Below are 18797 nucleotides of genomic sequence, written 5' to 3' on the forward strand. Positions count from 1 at the left end.
GCAACCTAAGTGTCCATCAGTGAATGAATAGATTTTAAAAATGTGGCGCATACGTGTGTGTGTGTGTGTGTGTGTGTGTATAATGGAGTATTACATAGCCTTTAAGAAGGAAGGAAATCTTGCCATTTGTGGCAACAGGGATGGACCTCGAGGGAATTATACCAGATGAAACAAGACAGAGAAAAAGTAAACATGTATGATCTCTCTCATATGTGGAATCTAGAAAAATATATTTATATATATATAATTAAGCTCATAGACCTAGAGGTCTAGATCATAGAACTAGAGACCTAGGTAGTTGCTAGAAGTAGGGGACGGAAAGTGGGAGTGAATTGCCTTTTTTTTTTTTTTTTCAGTTAGATTGATACCAAAAAACCAAAAATGCATCAGAGTTCTATAATTGAGAACTTCCTCCCGGTGAATAGAATGTAGGAGGAATGAACGAAAGAAGGAAGTAGGGGCTGTGGTTTCTTGTACTGCAATAGACTAGAGAGAACAGAACAGTTGCACACATTTTTTAGGTGTAAATTTAAGATCCGGAGTTGTGGGATTGTGGGAATTTTTTATGGAGGCATTTTTGCAGTCACTTTCATACATTTCAACCTAATGCCATTATAGTTCATTGTGGCTTTTTAAAGTGTGTCCACTTATCAGTACTTATCAGTAGAAGGACGGTGCCCAAAGTGGGACAAATGCTCTACTCGATCCTGTGCCAGTCCAGCCGTGAGTCCAGTCCCGGCCATCATCCTCCAGGAAGAGACAACCGGTTAGGAGGTCCTGGAGTCTGGGACAGTGGGTCCACATAGAAACAAAATGGTAGGGTCCGTTGGGAAAACAGGGTGATTAGCTTGGGTGGTGAAGCCCTGACTCAGGAGGGAGCATGGCACTTGTCTCCAGACTTCCCAGTCTCCTTTTCCATGTGGTGCTGGTCACCGGGAGTCAGGCCTCAGCTCAGTGCGGGGAGCGAGTTCCAGAGTCCAGAGCTGCCCGACGCCAGGATGGGACTCAGAAAGCAGGGACCGCTCTGCTCGCTCCTGAATGTCTTCCACCAGAGGCAGCTCACGACATTGGAAGGTTCCAGAAGGCATTCTGTGGGCAGGAGGTGGTCTTAACCCCAGGCTGTGGGCTTGAGCAGGCCACCTCTGCTGGCCGCCCTCCTGACCTTCCCTGAAGGGAAGCCAAGCCCTGACCCCGAGCTGCTGGGCGGAGGCCATTGGCGATGCAGGAACCCAAGTGTGGAGACGATTGCCTCTCTCCAGAGCACGCCCCGGCTCCCAGCTGCCCCTCTCCTTCCCCTTCCTCAGAGGGAGGTTCCCACTTCCTCTCAGTTCAGGGGGAGCGGCCATCGGCAACGGAAATCCGTGTCAAGGAATCCGGAAAGATTGCGATTTTATTTGGACATTTCTTTGCACTGTCGTATTGTCTTGCTTTTCCTTACAGTTTTCGGTCAAGAATCTGGGAGCAAAATTTTAGTCTCATGAACTGTGCCTACGTAGCCCTCAGGGGATCTCCCCCACGTTCACCCCCATCCCTTCTGGGAAGATAAAGCCGACCCTTCCGTCAAGATTTTGACTTCACACTAAGACACGCTTGCAATAAAGTTTTACAGATTTTGTATATCGTGAGCTAAATTCTGCATTCTAAAACGTGAAGTATGGCACATATGTGTACACACACACACACCCCTATATACGTGATTTAATTAGATTTTTATTTATTTTTTATTTTTATTTTTATTTTTTTTATTTTTTATTTATTTATTTTTAATTAGATTTTTATTTCTTCAGCAATGTTTCTCTCCAGTCAACAACGGTGAAATACAGTCAGATATATTGCATTTGCTTCTCTCTGGTGGGTTCCTCTGGGGGAGGGAGGAGATGATGAAGGAAATTCATGAAAAGCCTGGCGAACCCACCTTACAGATTCTCTCACATGCAAAGAGGGACGCAGGTCAGGGGGGCCCCAGGTGCCGCTTGCATGACCAGACAACTGAGCCTTCTCAACTCTGCTGCTAATCCTGGGGAAAGTCGGGGGAGGGGGTTCCTGTGGGAGCCCTTCTCTACCCCCGCCTCCCATCTTGTTCATTTTGGGGGTGGGGGGGCCAGGTGGGAACAAAGGGTCTCCACCACCGAGGGCCGATTATGCAGCCTGATGCTCCTTCAGCTGCTGCTATCCCCACTGCCTGTCATCCTCCCCCTTTTCAGAAGCTTCTGGAACTGGAAGCGTGAAATCGGGGTGAGCGTCTGCTGTCAGAAGGAAGGTCCTTGTGAGCAAAGCGAGAGATGCAAAAGCAAAAATGCTTGTGATTGAGAATGGGGGGGGGCATCAACGAAACAAAGGGGCTGCCTGTGACTTTGGCTTTGGGGGCAGTATCCTAAAAGACCAGAAGGTGGAAGTTGTTGTCATTAACATGGAAAATCTTTATGTAGAGTGAAACGTCAGATCCTGCTTTCCAGGGTTCTTTCTACGCTTCGTTACGGAAGAATAAAAAGATTTAGAGAAGCATATGCTTTTCAACTTAAAATCGGATTTAAAACACTACAGCACATACTGGCAAAGCTTTAAGTTCTTCTGCAAGCCAAAAATAATTTTTATTGTTCCTAATTTCAGAGGTAGAGGTCAGTGATTCATCAGCTGCGTATAACACCCAGGGCTCATATGTCAAGTGGCCTCCTTCATGCCCATCCCCCAGTAACCCTGTCCCCCACCCACCTCCCTTCCAGCAACCCTCAGTTGGTTTCCTAGAGTCAAGAGTCTCTTATGGTTCGTTTCCCTCTCTGATTTTGCCCCAAACTAATTTTCAAACACTCTTAAAAATTTCAAAGATTTCCGATCTCTGCTTGCCCAGCTTTTTAGTAAGTGATGAACTGATCTTTACTTCGTTGTGTGTTGTTGGCCCCTGAGGTGATCGTTTTCTATAGTTGGTGATTTCCCTCAACCACCGTCTTTGTCTCCTCTCTCCACTTTTCCTTTCTACATCTCTCTGCCTCTGACTCCTCTCTCTGCAAATGGCTACCTTTCTCTTTTTCTTCCCTCCCTCACTTTCTCTCACCTTCATCTGCCGTCCCGTTCTCCCCCTCCCTGGCCCTCCCCTTCTTCCTTTTCCCCACAGAACTTTGGTGAGCCCCACTGTCATTCCCTGACCTTCCTCTCTCTGTGGGGAGGGGGAGGCAGTCTGGGACATCCCTTCTGCCATCTGGGTTCTTCCTTTCTGTTCTCCAGCATTCTGGTTCTGAAGTCTCACTGCCCCACAGGGACTCTTATCTCCTCTCAAGTAGGGGTGGGGGACACGATCTTTGTATCAAAGACATCACGAGGGCAGAGGCACCCAAGAAAGAGGTGAGGCTTCGACAAGGAGACAGAAGACCCTTTATAGCCAGGAAGGGATGACAAGATTTATTTTACTGACCCTCGGGGCCCAGCCCCATACCTTAGGGCTCATGGGAATACTCAGAAAATCCAACATCTGTCTTCTGGTTCGAGAGAGGGTCAGCAGAGGAAAGTGGACCAAAGACCATTTATTAAAGAAACTTTTATTTTAATTAACTTTATTTTATTCAATAAAAGTTCATCCCCATTAGACACCGGGGATGAACAAGAACAGTCTTTTCTGTCAAGGACTGCCAAGTAGTGGGAGACACACACACAACTACCTCATGTCATCGGATAATAATAGCATATGAAAGAGTAATCAAGGAACAATGACCAAGTTTTCTCACCGAGAAATGAGGATGTGCTGGCTGAACCACATTCTGTCCCTGGGGCGGAATGTTTTTAAAGGAATTGTTACAGGAGATCTGTATGGACAGAGAGGTCAGGTGTGACGGTCACTTCACAGAAGGAGTGTGTTTGTTTGATGGAGTGAACCTGTGTGGTGCTGGTTCCTCTTAGGGCAAAGGCTGTGGGATTTGCCATCGGGAGAATGTTGGGCCAATAGGTACAAGCCTAGCAACTGTGCCCCAGTTAAATCACCCCGATGCTACAGGGCCAGAGAATGTGAGGTCCATCCATGTGAAAATTTGTGCTTAAAGGAGAAATGACCATTCTGGAGGGAGGAACTTGCTCCTGAAGAAGTCAAAGACAATTGAACACACGATTACTCTGTAACAGGCACACACACCCCCCCTCCCGCCCCCATGTCTCCCCAGTCCCGGGAACTAGAAAAAGATGGAGTAAGACTTGTCTGGGTCTCCTTGACCCTGCTCCCAGCCCTCAGCCCCAACCTGACTTTGGGCAGCCTGTGTTAAGCCTTCCTTGTGGTAGCAGTCACTTTTAGGACACATTCACTGTCCACCAGGACAAAAAGTCTAGCGGCATGAGTAATCAAACCCCCAAATCGAGACCCATGACCTGTAAGATAAGCACATTCCTGGAGATAACAGGATGCCATCCAGAAGGATTTTTGCCCCTCAGTAGACTGTAGAAGGGCGGGGAGAACGAGACGATGTAGTCCAGTTGGCTTGAATTCGACAGCGTTCCAATGACAAAAGAGGAATATTTAACAACCTGGTCTGACCTTGGTTCAATTACCTTCCCAACCAAATTTTTAGTCCGTCCCCCGCCTTCCTGGAATGTGTCCACCTCCTTGGAGATGACGCCTTTCCCACATCTGCCCAGCAGAGGGCAGCAGAGTACACCTTATGAGCCTCAGAGCGGGGCGCGGCGTTCGGTCCACAAACGCAGAGAGAATAAGCTGCTTAGCTGAGACCACGTCGCCGGCCAGGAAAGGGAAAGGCCCTGCGGGGGGAATCAGCGTTCTTTCAGCAAACACTCCCCCGGGGATAGATTAGGCTCCAGCACGTCTAGGGACAGCCGGCAGCACTGAGATCTCTGCCCTCCTGGGGCTTACATTCTAGCAGTAAGGAGGGGACCCAAGAAAGACAAAGGTGGTTGAGCAGTATTTTAAAAGAAAGGTGTTTGGGAAAAGAAGAAATTGGTTTCGTGGGATGCGGGGGCATGGGGCAGAGGTTCGGGTCAGCTTAGGTTCGGACGCTCAGATGGGAACCCCTTCCGAGGAAGCATCGGGGACCCTCTGTAGCCCATCTCAGCCTTGTGTGCCGGGATCACGTGGGGATGCAGGTCCCACCCCTGTCACATTAGGGACCACGGGTCTAGAGCAAGGGTGTCTGAGGAGAGCGTGGCTGTACAGGGTTATGGGGAGATAGGCGAGGATGTCAGCCGGGGGCGGGGTCAGAGAGGACAGGGGCAGCCCAGCGGGACAAAGATGGTTCAGCCCAGGTTGCAGGAGACCTGGGAACAAGCAAGCAAGGAGCAGTGGGCAGGGGTGACCTGGCCTGAGCAACGCCGAGGACAGGAAATGGTTCCTGGACGAGGGAAGAGAGTGGAGGAGAGGCAGAGACAGAGAAGAAGAGGAAGGGGTGTGCTGGGGTAGGAGCAGCCTTGAGCCCACCCTGCAGGGGGCCACGGGAATAAGTAGCCATTATCTTTCTCCTACCCATCCCCCTCATCTCCTGCCATGCCCCCAGGAGCCAAACCCGGACAGTCGGGGGACCGGCATCCTCCCCAGAACACGGGGACAGCGGACAAGCTGCTGTGGTCCTATAGGGACCGGGCTCTAGAGGGGCTCAGCTTCCAGAACTGTTCCCTCCTTTCCACAGTTCCCCTGGATCCCTACCTGGAGGAGGCCAGTGGGCCCCCCGGCTTCTGATTAGGACTCAGGAGGGTGTGAAAACGGGGCTCTGTCTGCTTCCATTTGGGGAGCAATCCTGAAAAACCAAAGGGAATGCAGAGTCGGTGGGCTCTGCATGGGACCTGGACACCCTGGAGGTTTCCAGAGAGCTGCTGGGGGGGCAGGGGGTATGGTGTTGGGCTCCCTGAGGTCCCTCCTGTGTCCCCACAGCAGGGCCATGCAGTACCACACGCTTCCCAGAAGAGGGCAGCCTGGAGCAGTTGGGAAGGTCCCCCCAGGAGGGATGGGCCCCACACAGGGTCCAGGTCACTGGAGAGGCAGGGACAGGCCTGGAGCAGGGGAGGGGTGTGGGAGGGCCCCATCAGTCCCCAACCCCACCCCAGGGCAGAGAGCCGGGCAGACCCAATCCTCAGAAACCCCTCTGGGTCCTGTTCCGCCTGCTCAGCCTTGCCCTCCGTGTGGCTCCCCAGTGTCTCATGGGCGCAGCCGCTCAGGGAGGAGGCTCCTGCCGGCGGAAAGCTCCCAGACTGTGCTCCTTGGACCCGACTTTGGGGTTCAGCCTCTCCAGGTGCAGACTGTCCATGCTAGCAGGTCAGCAACAGCTCTGGGCCTTGGCTTCCAGAGATAAGGACACCAGCTTGGCTTCCTTCCCAAGGACACTGGGACGACATTGGAGAGGTGAGCACCCCGGCACCGCTGTCCTCATTAACAGCGCCCTGGGCTCAGCCTGCTGAGTGACAACGCCGGGGCCCACGGAGGGGAGCCCTGTTGCAGGCCACCTGCTCTCCATCCCCCTGCTGCTTGTACCCAGGGAGGATGTTGGTGCCAGTCCAGGGACAGCCATGCAGCCCAGCCAGCCCGAGCCCTGCTTCCCAGCATGCCACCCGGTCTGCAGGTGTTCCAGGCCTGGTGCACCTGTCCCCTCATTAGCCAAGGAAAGGCTAGCACATGGGACATTAATTCCCTAATCAGCTTGCTAATATTGCATAGGTAGAGAGACAGATGATAGATGATAGATAGATAGATAATAGAGAGATAGATGTCTTTGCTAAAATAAACTGTGCCATAAGTCGACCTGGACATCCCAGTCTGGATCTTTTCTGTCTCTGAGCTTTCATCCTTCGCTTCCTGGTATCTTGTGGATCAGAAGCAACCTAGGTCCGGCCTGGGAGAACCATCTGCACAGGGAAACCTCGGGGGTCCCCTGGATACCCTCCATTCCCGCTGCCTGTTGGTGGTCTGCAGTGCCCCGGGGCGGAGGGGTGGAGGGGCCTGGAGGCCGGGCCACAACACTCTGATGGTGGCTTCCAAGCAACCATGGCTTGTTCGTGAAGAGGACTCTAGAGCAATCCCAGGTGTGGTGTGTGTAGTAGTGGCAGGAAGACCTGTTGTGTGACTAGATAGATTTTTCAAAAAAAGAGAGAGAGAGAGAGAGAGAAAGGAGTCACATGGCCTGTGGTGTGTGGCGCTTCTGAAGGTAAGTTCTTGATTGGGTTCCTACCTGGGTGTTTTTACTTAGCAAGCTACTAGCCTGTTTGGGCTTCACTATTCTCACTTGTGAAACAGAGACAGTGATTTTGTGTTACAGAGTGTCACTGCGGGAAGATGGGGCCCGCTCCCCCATCACCCCCGTCCCAGGGCCTGGCACACACGGGTCCCTCTGGTACTGCAAGGCCAAGTAGAAGGCAGGGAACACGCAGAACACGCAGGACACATTCTAGGGAGAGGCCAGTCTTTCCGGGGCGAAAGCTAGACCCTCTAAAAGAGGAAATCCCACAGGGGGCCTCTCCCGTATTCCCTGTTCCCGCCCACTCCACCCCCAAGCAAGAAGAGAACCCAATGGGAGGAAAAAAGGGGGAAAAACAAGAACCCAATGTGGACAGATGGTCCAGCTTAGAGTGGGGTGGGCGTGGGCGGAACGAAGGGAATACAGGTCCGGGGAAGTGGGGAGGGGGATGATGGAAAGGGGCAGGTGGCCTTGTAGGGAGCTTGTAGGGAGCAATCCCTATCCAGATCTGAGGAGCTGGGAGGGGCGGAACAGCTTGAAGATCTCCCCCACGTCCCCCCCAACCTCCCTACTGAGCACACCGCTTGAACCCTAAGAAAGTACCTTTCGAAATCTGTGTGTTTTCCCAGCCGCCCCTGTTTAGGGAGAGCCCACCATTCCCTCTGGTAATAAGAGACACTTTCTACTCAGATTTGCTCACGTAGGCAAGTCTCACAGCGCGGGGGTGAGTGCCCAAAACACGGCAGATTTTATGGAGATAGATAGAGAGCACCCAGAGGGCCCAAAGCGGGCCAGAGGTGTCCAAGTGCTTTAGAAGAGGGACCGCCTCCAAGCCAAACCGAAGGTTGTTTTTTTTTTTTTAAAGATTTTATTTATTTATTTGTTAGAGAGAGAGAGATAGAGCATGAGCACAGGCAGACAGAGTGGTAGGCAGAGGCAGAGGGAGAAGCAGGCTCCCCGCTGAGCAAGGAGCCCAATGTGGGACTCGATCCCAGGACGCTGGGATCATGACCTGAGCCGAAGGCAGCCGCTTAACCAACGGAGCCACCCAGGCGTCCCCAAACCGAAGGTTTTAATACATCTTATGATTCAAGCTGTGTTGACCCACAAAAAGGGAGAAAACAGAGGAGCCTCTGGGCTGTTTCCCACAGTAGCTGCGCCATTTCGCATTCTCACGCACGGTGTACAAAGTTCCAACTTCCCCACACGCTCCACGACACTTGCTGTCTTTTCTTGTTTCGACAACAGCCATCCTAACAGGTGGGAAATGACATCCCGTCGTGGTTCTGAGTTGCATTTCCCCGATGATGAGGGCTCTCGGCACGTTTTCATATACGTGTTGGTGATTTGCATGTCTTCTTTGGAGAAATTAAAACGAGAACGACCAAGTGATCCAGCCATCACTTCTGGGTGTTTATCCAAAGACTCGAATCAGGGTCTTCCAGGATTCGTGCCGCACCCCCCCCGCCCCCGCCATGTTCATTGCCGCGTTTGTCACGGAGCCAGGATGGGGCACAAAGCAAGGGTCTGCCAGCAGACGGGTGGATAAAGAAAATGTGGGTCACACAGAAGTTGGACTATTATTCGATCTTTAAAGAGAAGAAAACTCTGCCCCGTATGGCAATGTGGAGGAACCCTGAGAATGTCATGCTGAACCTTGAGAACATTATTAGGAGTGAAATAAGGCGGACACAGAAGAAGCAAATACGTCAGGGTCCCAGTCCTACAGGTACACCTCGGAGATCTGGAAGGCTCTCTTCCGGGACCGCCGCCATGGAGCGAGCATCACAAGTGAGTCCACTTGTGTTCTGGCATCCCACCCAGTGTAGATACGAGTGATGTTTCCAGCACACTGGAGTCTCTTTCGTGTGCAACGGTATTATCTAAAAACACAACATGCGACCTTAATTTAAAAATATTTCATTGCTAAAAATGCCTTCATCTGAACTTTCTGCGAGGTGTAATCCTTTTGCTGCTGGAGGGTCCTGCCTCGATGTTTTTGTTTGTTTTTAAAGATTTTACTTATGAGAGACGGAGAGAGTACAAGCTGGGGGGGAGGGGCGGAAGGCGAGGGAGAAGCGGGCTCTCCGTGGAGCCCAGAGCCCCAGGCAGGACTCGATCCCAGGACCCTGGGATCATGACCTGAGCCCAAGGTAGACACCACGGACTGAGCCACCCAGGAGCACCTTGACTCGAGGCTGACTGATCAGGGCGGTGGCCACTCAAGGCTGGGGTGGCCGTGGCCATTTCTTAAGACAACAATGAACTTTGTCGCATCAACAGACCCGTCCTTTCAAGGATGATTTCTCCGTGGCACGCGATGCTGTTTGATAGCACTTTGCCCACAGCAGAACTTCTTCGAGAAGTGGAGTCCGTCATCTCCAGCCCTGATGCTGCTTTTTCAGCTCAGCGTCTGCGATATTCTAAATCCTTTGTTTGCTTTCCAGCAAACTCCACAGCGTCTTCCCCAGGACGAGGTTCCATCTCGAGAAACCGCATTCTTTGCTTTCTTTGCTCATCCGTAAGAGGCAGCTCCTTGTCTGGAACAGTCGCTCACACCTTACAAAGCCCGTCCTTTGTCTTCAGAGCATCTCTGATGGGACAGAAAAGCCTCAGCCCTCGGAGGGTGACAGATAAACTGTCTTCCGTTCATGGTTTAACGTGAAATAGTTAATTGCTATCATTCACCCGAATTCATTCAGCCAGTCCTTCCAGAAGAATCTTGCATAAATCAGGGAGGCGGGCTTTCCCTCTTTCCTGGTTGTCAGCTCGGGAGGGAAGACCCGTGAGGCCCAGTCCCTGCCTCCCCGGCAGCCACAGCTTATAGACAGGACGGTTCTGTGCAGAGCCCTGGGAAGCCGGTGCACAGAATTCTTCAGATTTACAGACAGTCTGTCATCTGTGAGGGGTGAGGTCCCTGCCCTCGGCAGCCCTTCCCGGGTCCCAGTCTGTCACCGTCCCGTTGCCAGCACCCTCTCGTGGGCCCACCTGCGTGGGTGGTGACGGTGGCAGCCCTCCCAGGGGTCACCTCCCTTTCAGTCACGCCTATTGAGACACAAGTGTCTCGGGGCACTCGGGTGGCTCTGTGGGTTAAGCCTCCAGACTCTGGATATCAGCTCAGGTTGTGATCTCAGGGTCGTGAGACTGAGCCCCTGGTCTGCTCTGGGCTCAGAGGGGTGTCGGCTTGAGGTTCCCTCTCCCTCTGCCCCTTCCCCTGCTCACATGCTCTAAATAAATGAATAAATAAATAAATAAATAAAATCTTACGAAATAAAGACACTGTTAAATAAAGACACTGTTAAGACAGCGTCTTAACAGAAGGAGGCGTAGAAAGAACAAAGACCCTCCAAGGCGGCTGTCCTCTGAACCTGGGACCGTGTCACCACCTGTCGCAAACGGGAATTTAAGTAGCAGACGGCATCAAGGTGGCTCCCGGCTGAGTGGGGGTTCAGGGGTGGGATCAGGGGCTGGATTACTCCGGTTATCCAGGGGAGCTGGCGGCGTCACAGGGGTTTTTGTAAGTGAGTCCCTTTCCCACGTGTGTTCACCAGGGAGGGGGGAGGGTGAGAGAGGCAGGGCTGCGGCCGCTAAACGTGGAAGGGGCTGTGAGTGGAGGGGCAGGAACAAGTTCTAGAAGCTGGGAAAGCCTCAGCTATGAAATCCTCCCCTAGAGCCTCCAGAAAGGGGCACAGCCCTGCGGGTACCTTGGTTTTAGCCCCGCCAGCCCCGTGCCAGGCTTCCCACCCACAGACTGTAAGACACCGCCTGCCTACTGTCCCAGCCATGGGTTTGAGGCCATGTGTCGCAGCGACAGGAAACCGCTGGGGCGGGGACTTGAGGCCCTGGAGAGATTTCAGGGCAGCTGGGACCTTTGGGACAGGGCTGACAGGTACCTGGCGCCTGACGTCTGTGGGCCTGGCCCTGCAGGAGGGCGGAAGGAGCGGGTTTTAATGGAAAGAGGAAGAACTCAGGGACAGGTCATGCACGAGCATCTCCGGGTCCCCTCCCAAGGCACTGAGGTCTGCGTGCAGACCGCCTTCTGGGCTTCCGAGGAGAGGAAATTCACTCTAGTTCCTCCCTGGGGCTGCCAGGAGGGCATCAGCTCAACTGAGGTTTTAGAAGAACCTGGCAAATGGCAAACCCACGTGATCAGGGACCTGGTCTCCAGGGAAGCCGCTGCGTGGGCGCCTCAGAATTTCTCTGTCTCCTAAAGCAAAGCGGGAGGTAGCGCCAGCTGGTCCGTGGTGGCCGGGGGGTCCGGAAGGGCCATTGCCGGGATAGGACCTCATTTGCGGAATGGAGACACGGAGGACGGTCTGGAAGGACAGAGAAAGCAGGATTTCCCTCCAGGGGACCCTCTTGGGCCCGGCAGTGGGCTGTAAGCAGGGTGGGCCCCTCCGGCCCTCTTCCTGCCTCTCACCCGTTCCCCTCAGGCTGAGCCTGTCCCGGGGAGCTGGAGGCGGCCCTGGGCCCATGGCACAGGCCACGGATGGGCAGGAGGAAGGAGACCCTCGTGTGGTGGGAAGTGTCCCCATGGGGACTTCTGGATCCTGGTCCAGGCCCCGTTTATCTGCTGCGACCTCGAGCCTGGGATTCCTCATCGGTTACAGGAAGAAGACGGTCCAGCTCAAGCAGGACTCTAAGGGTCTCGTCTTAAAGCCCAACGGCCAGCGGTTTCCAGGTGCGACTGAGCGGTTCGTCCGCGCCATCAAGGGCGGTAAACAGAGTCTTCGAACGTGCTCTGTACAGTCCCGCGTTCATGTCCTGGCGCTGTCGTAACAAATGACCAACATCCTGGTGGCTTCAAACAAGAGAAATGTGTTCCCTCACCATCCCGGAGGCCAGCAGTCCGGAGCCAGGGCGTCGGCAGGGCCCTGCTCCCTCCGGGGGCTCTGGGGAGGGTCCACTCCTTGTGTCTTGTGACTTGCGGTGGCCGCTGGCGCTCCTTGGCTGGTGGTCACGTCACTCCGGCTTCTGACTCCGTCTCCTCGAGGCTTCTCTTCCGTGTGTGTCAAATTTCCCTTTCATAAGGACCCTGGTGACCGGATGGAGGCTCCCCTTGGACCATCTCGGATCATCTCTCCACGTCAAGATTCTTGAGAGAATCCCAACTGCAAAGACCCTGTTCCCTGCGTACAGGCTCCGGGCACTAGGACTTGGTGTCTGTGGACGGCCGTTATTCAGCCTCCCGTGGGCCACCCCCTGATGGCCGCAGATCCCTGTCTAGTGCACGTGCAAAGTACTCTCGCCCGACCCTGAAAGGCTCAGCCCATTACAGCTTCAGATCAGGTTGAGGAATCTCGTTTCCAACTCACCAAAAGTCCCAAATCCCATCATCGAAACTGGCTACGGGCGAGACTCTGGACGTGCCCCATCCCGGGGGAAGACTCCTGTCTATCTATGAAACTGGAAAAGAAGTTATCCGTTCCCAAAACACAAACCGTGGGCAGGCACAGAATAACAGTTATAAGATTCTCATCCTGAAAGGGGGCACAGTGACAGGGAAAAGGGATCCCGAGTCCCCAGCGGTTTGGAAACCCCGCAGGGCGGATTCCGTTAGGCCTGAAGGCCTGGGAGAAACTTCTGTGGCTTGAGGCTAAGCCTGTGGGCCGAGGGCTCAGGTACCAGGGATTGGGCCCTAATACCTGTGGGTGGCCGTTTTTGATACTTACTCTGTGTCCCAAAGTGCATTTTTCATTCCGAGTATAATACCTACAGCATAACTGTATCTTCGGGGCCGGCTAGTTGCCTCATGCTTGCCACTCAGGCCCCCCGGCCCTTCCTGAACTAACCTTCCCAGGCCCTTCTTTCTTCCTGGCCTGTGGGTCCACTGTGGCCGATGGCTGGCGTGACGGGGTCGTGCCGAGGACAGGCAGCGCCGGTTTTGAATGGATTCACATTCCCCCCGGAGGGGCTACTCACGGCTGGCGCATTCCTCGCCCGCATCCCCTCAGCACACGGTCGTCCCGGCCACTCTCCGGGCATCTCGCTGGCCGCCGAGGAGCAGGACCGGATGGAGGGCACCAGGCTCTCCTGAAAATAGCTTTACCTGTTTGCTCAGGGCAACACAAGAGGCCAGTCTGTGGGAGGCTTTCTGGAAGGGCCAAGCAAGATGCACGGGCAGGGACGTCGTTCACGTAGACATTTGTGGCGTTTCCCTGCGGGAAACCCCGCTCTTTGGAGGGCACAGGGCGACAGAAGAGATCAGACCTGGTGATGCAACAGGGCAGGGAGCCCCTCTCGGCTGGCGATCTGGGAAGTGGCCTCGTGGTGGGAACGTTCCCGGGAGTAACGGGACCTCCCTCGGAGTCGCAGATCGGTCTCCTTCCTCCAGTGGCTGCAGTGACCAGGGTGTCCCCAGGCTGAGGAAGTGAGGAGGGCCGTGGTCTGTGGGAGCACGGAGGAGGGCTCTGGCCTAGGGCGACTCCCCCCATCCCAGCTCTCTGTGGACGTCCTTCAGGGTGCCTCGCGCAGCTCGCTGGACCCCCAGCCTCCTCTGGGTGCTCGTCATGTCCTGTCCCAGTCTCAGAACTGTTCCGCGCCCTCGGAGTCCACAAGGAGCTCGGAGCCCACCACCCTGGCTGGCGGCATGGTGATTGGTCCAACCTTGCGCGCTGGGAGAATCCACGTGTTTTCCTAGCAGGAAAATGCCTTAGTACAAAGTGTCTTAGGGAAAAGCATTTAGGAGCATATGGGAACGGCGGGGCGGAGGGGGTGGTCTTCATTTCCACAATGACAGTGGGACACAACAGAGAGAGCCCTGGGGAGCGCCTGGGGCCGGGGGGAGGGACTCCGTCGGTTAAGCCTCAGATTCTGGATTTCAGCTCAGGTCATGATCTCAGGGCCGTGAGATCAAGCCCCGCATTGGGCAGAGTCTGCTGAAGATTCTCTCTCTCTCTCCCTCCCACTGCCTCTCTTCCCACTTTGTCCCTAACCCCTCTCTAAAAAGAAGAGAAAAGAACGGAAAACAACAAAAAAGAGCGAGCCCGGAGCCAAGCTCGAGGAGCTGCAGGCTTGTCGGTAGGGATGCCCACTGCCCCGTGTGCCCCGTCTTCCTGCAGACAGTGGACCTGGCTTTCTTGAGGTCCTATCCTCTCTCCCCTGGAAGACACTGGCCTCCGTGGGACAAATGACTGTCATGAGAACACTGCAGGTAGTGTGACAGAGGGACGGGTGGTGCTAGTTTGGAGAAGGGGTCTTCTCTGTTCCGTCCCCCAGGCAACCTCTCAGCGCGGGCTCCGGGCCCCAGCCACCCGCAGGCAGGCTGTGTCCCCGACCCACCCACGGGCCAGAGACCGTCCCTGCCCGAATGGGCTTCTGAATGTGGAGCAGCCTCCCCCGAGTTGGGTTTTCTGTCTCTTGGGCTAACGTGGCTGAAAGACCAGGACAGCAGTGAAAGAGAAAGGAGAGAAAACTGAGTGATCCCTGAGTGAGCGAGAGAGACCGCTGCGGCTGATGGAATTCGGGTCAGGTACGTGAGACGGGAGCTGCCGGCCTGAGCAGCTCTCTCCCCACAGCTGTCATTATGGGAAGAGACTTCTGATGGACAGCAGTGTTTATTACTCTGGCGACTGCTCCACGCCCCGCCTTGGCGGGAGCCACGGGTCCCCTCTGGAGCACTGCTGTCCCCAGCAGTGGGAGGACACAGTGGTGGTCCCTGGAGGGAGCAGTCTGCTCACTGGGTGTGGCAAGGACTCGGAAACCCGCTTCCTCCCCTTCCCCTCCCTGCTCCTTGCAGCCAAGAGTGTAGGTGGAAAGGCTGGGGCTTTACTGTAGTAAGGAAGGGACAGACTGGGGAGCTCCTGCGTTGGTGGGGGGTGCAGCAAAATTTGCCTGGGGAGCAAATGTGCCCAAACTGGACCCCTATTTCTTCTAGAAAACTGACCCAAAGCCCATCTACTTCCTTCAGGAGCGGATATGAGCAACCCGATTAAACTCCTAATATAGATCAAAAGGGAGAGTTTGTGCTAAAACGCTTTCTGGGTTTTATTTCCTTCCCCTTCCAGGGAGGTAGTGGAAGTTAGGCCAGTCTAAGTCATTTTCTTGGTCTCCACATCCCTGATCCAAGAGGAAAAGAACAGTTGTGTTACAGCCGGCTCTGTTGTAATACAAACCTTTCCCGAAGTTGAGAAAGCAGCCAGCCCGCCTCAGCCCGCAGCTCGGAGGCCGGACGGGATTCAATTTTCTGGGTAGGCACTCGGCCCAGGACCTGACTCTTGACTCCCATGAAGCTCTCGCTGTCCGTACTTGAGTGCGTGATGCCACTGATTCTTTTTATCCTCTGCTTTGATCGTCAAGGTAAGTTCTGTCGCTCACAGGCTTCGGAACCCAAGGATTCCAAATTGAAATCGCGAAGTGACGATCTGTGATATTAAATCCTTCGAGCTCCAGACGGCGGGGAAAATGGCTTTCTGACGAAGCAGGTCAGAGTACAAGCAAAGTCGAGATCCCCACTACCGTGCCTGCACAGCTCCATTCATATCATGTCCCCATTTTGCCGGTGACAAAACAGAGCACAGAGAGGTTTAGAGCACTTAACCCGGGAGCATACGATTCCAAGTTCAAGCTCACGGACACTGGCCACCTCATGGCTTCTCAGCGCTGCCCTGGGACTGGGTAGCAGATGTTTCAATTAAAAAGTGTGGGATTCTAACCACGTGCTTTGCTCCCTCAAGTGCAGTCTCTGGACCAGAAGCCTCAGTGTCACTGGGGACCTCCCTAGAGACATAAATTCTCAGGCCCCGCCCAGGATCTCCCGAATCAGAAGCTCTGGAGGTAGAAGCAGGAATCTGTTTCCATGAACTGCGGCCCCCCAACCCCGCCCCGGTGATCCTGAAGCTCCAAGTTGGAGAAGCCGGGGTCCGGGTCCCGGCCTGGCTTGGGGAGCCCTGCAGACACACAGCCCCTTGGCTCCGTCGCACTTGGGTTGGGGTGGGTCACCGCTTTGGGTTTTTCTGTTTTTCAGCTCCCCAAGGAATTGCAATAGGCCACCGGGTGTGAGACTCCCAGCGTTCTACGGAGAGTGGGTTTGGTTCTGCTGACCGCGGGTCGTGCGTATGGCTTAACGAAGCCCCACTTTGTGCACCGGGTGACAAGGCGGACGTGACCGCTGAATGAGATCGTTCCTAGAGCAGCGAGCACGGTTTCTGGCCAACTGCGGGCTCTCAGTAAAGGCAAGCTCTCACCGGACAAGCCGGCAGCCTTGTCTCGCCCCCCAGCTGCTGCCCGGGCACGGCATAGGAGTGCTGGAAGGAGGTCTGGGATGCTGGGAAGCTTGCCCTCTGATGGGACCTCTGAGGCCCTGTCCTGGGAAGGCTACCCTGGGGATGTGCTCCCGTGTACTCTCTCCGTGCCCATCTGGTTTGGGGCTGGCAGGAGGCTGGGCCCAGCTGTGCGTGGGGACCTGGGGGTTCCTGAGGGCATCTGAGCCTTCATATGAATTCACAGGGCCGCAGCTATCACGACGTACCCCACACTGAACAGAAACTGATTTTCTCACAATTCTAGAAGCTAGAAGTCTGAGATCGCCGGGTTCCAAGGGATCAAGGTGTTAGTTTCTTCTGAGGCCTCTGGTTGGCTAGCAGATGGCCATCACCTTCCCTGTGTGTGTGTGTCCCCTGATCTCTTCCTACAAGGACTCCAGTCTTATTGGATCAGGGCCCTCCCCAGCGACCGTTCACTTTGGGGAGGGATAGAACACTTTGCTTTATGACCCCCCAAATTATGTCCTTCTTATATGCAAAATACATTCACCCCATCCCAACAACCCCACAGATCTGGATCCATTCCAGCATAACCATAAGGTCCCAAAGCTCATCTAAACATAAAGCAGGTACAGGGGAGACTAGAGGTAAGATTGTTCTAGACCGTCTCAAACCAGACAACAAGCTGAAAGAGGACTTTCATTTTGGCCTCCATCTGTACTAGGTAAACTCTTCCCAGCTTATCTCTTAATGCAGGCAAGCATCCCGGGCCTGGAAAGGAAACCAGCCCCGGAACCAGTAAGACCCCGAGTGACTGATTGCCAGACGGCGACGCACCTGACCTTCACAGCCAGCTGCGTGGACCCACCGACCTCTGTCTTGCCTTCTCCTGACAGAAACCCAGAAGTGTTTACAGCGCTTCAGAGACGGTCTTTGAGATGCTAGCCTTGCCCGTGTCGGCCTCCCTGGAATCAATTCCTTCCTTGTCTCACCCCCTTTGGATTTCTTGTGTCTCTGCCTTCGGCTTTGGTCAGCGGTGAGCGGCTGCACCTGGTCTGTTGGGACCCTCAGGCCAGGCGCTCTTGCGCTTAGCGATCGACTTCCAAAATGTAATGATGGGTCAGGCAGAGGCTCAACATCCCCAATCCCAAGGGCAGAAATTGGGAAGAAGAAAGGGGTGAGCGTTCCATGCAAGTCCGAAACCTACCAGGGCCAATTCTGTTTGATTTTAAGGCTCCAGAATAATCTTCTTTGGCCCCGACTCTCAGCTCTGACCCACCTGGAATGGGGGCAGAGCCAGCTCTGTCCCTTGGGGCCTGTGCCCTAGGTCAGTGAGGCAGGGGCAGCCCTGGGACCTCTGGACTGCCTTCACGGTCATTCTTGTCTGCTTGAAGGAGAAGGTGGCCAGTCCTGCAGGATCCCAGCAGCCCACCGGCCGTCCTTTGTTTTGTCCTCTCTCCTGTCCCCTTGGGCTAAGCTGGCATTTCTGCTGCTATAAAATTCTTACAACACTTGTGATGTCTGATGGGCCCCAGCCGTCAGACGGGAGGCTCTTCCTGGATCCTCCCTGGATAAGCCCGTTTCTATTCCTGGCTGCCGTGGCCACGGCGGAGCGGATCCTTAAGTGACACCCATAATCTCTTTCTCATTTTTCGAAGTGTAGACAGGCTGAGAATTTTCCAACTCTTCAAGTTCTGATTTCTTTTTCAGCTTGTCTCTTTTCTCTGCCATTTGACTACAAACCGCAAGGGGCAACCAGGCCGTCCCTCCGACCATTTGCTCGGAAGCTAGCGGCGCACCAAGCTGGTCACTCACGCGTTCTGCTGTCCACAGGACGCTAGAACACACTCCAGCCAAGTTCACGGCCGCTTCTTGACGAGGACCGCCTTCCTCCCACTTCCAGTCACTGGTCCCACACGCCCATCTGTGAACAGGTCGGGAGCTCCCCGGTGCCCAGATTCGGGTGCTCTCGTGTTTGTGATGCCGCGCGCATCTCTCCTCTTCTCTCGAGGAGCCCTCCAAAGACTTGTGTTTCGTGTCTGTGTTTCCACCAACAGTTTCTTCAAGGCCATTGAGGCTCTTTCTAACATTCTCCTCGAGTCTCTTCCAGCTTCTACACAGTATCTCCTTCTGAAGCCACTTCCATACTTTTTTAGGTATTGTTACATAACCACCCATGTCCCGGGCACCAGAATCTGCGTTATTTTGCTGGGTCAGCCAAGGAAAGTACCACAGACGGTGGCTTCTCAGCAGAAATATATTTCCTCATAATTCTGAAGGCTCAGGGCCAGAGGTCAGGGTGCGGGCAGGGCTGGCTCCGTTAGAGGTCTCGCTCCTGGCGTGTAGACGGCCGTCTTCTCCCTGTGTCTTCGTGCGACCTTCCTTATGTGTCAGTGTCCTCATGTCCTCTTCTTATAAGCACACGAGTCACAGTGGA

This window comes from Enhydra lutris, unplaced genomic scaffold, assembly GCF_002288905.1.
Source record: "Enhydra lutris kenyoni isolate GAN:26980312 unplaced genomic scaffold, ASM228890v2 scaffoldscaffold76, whole genome shotgun sequence".
NCBI classification, from domain to species: domain Eukaryota; kingdom Metazoa; phylum Chordata; class Mammalia; order Carnivora; family Mustelidae; genus Enhydra; species Enhydra lutris.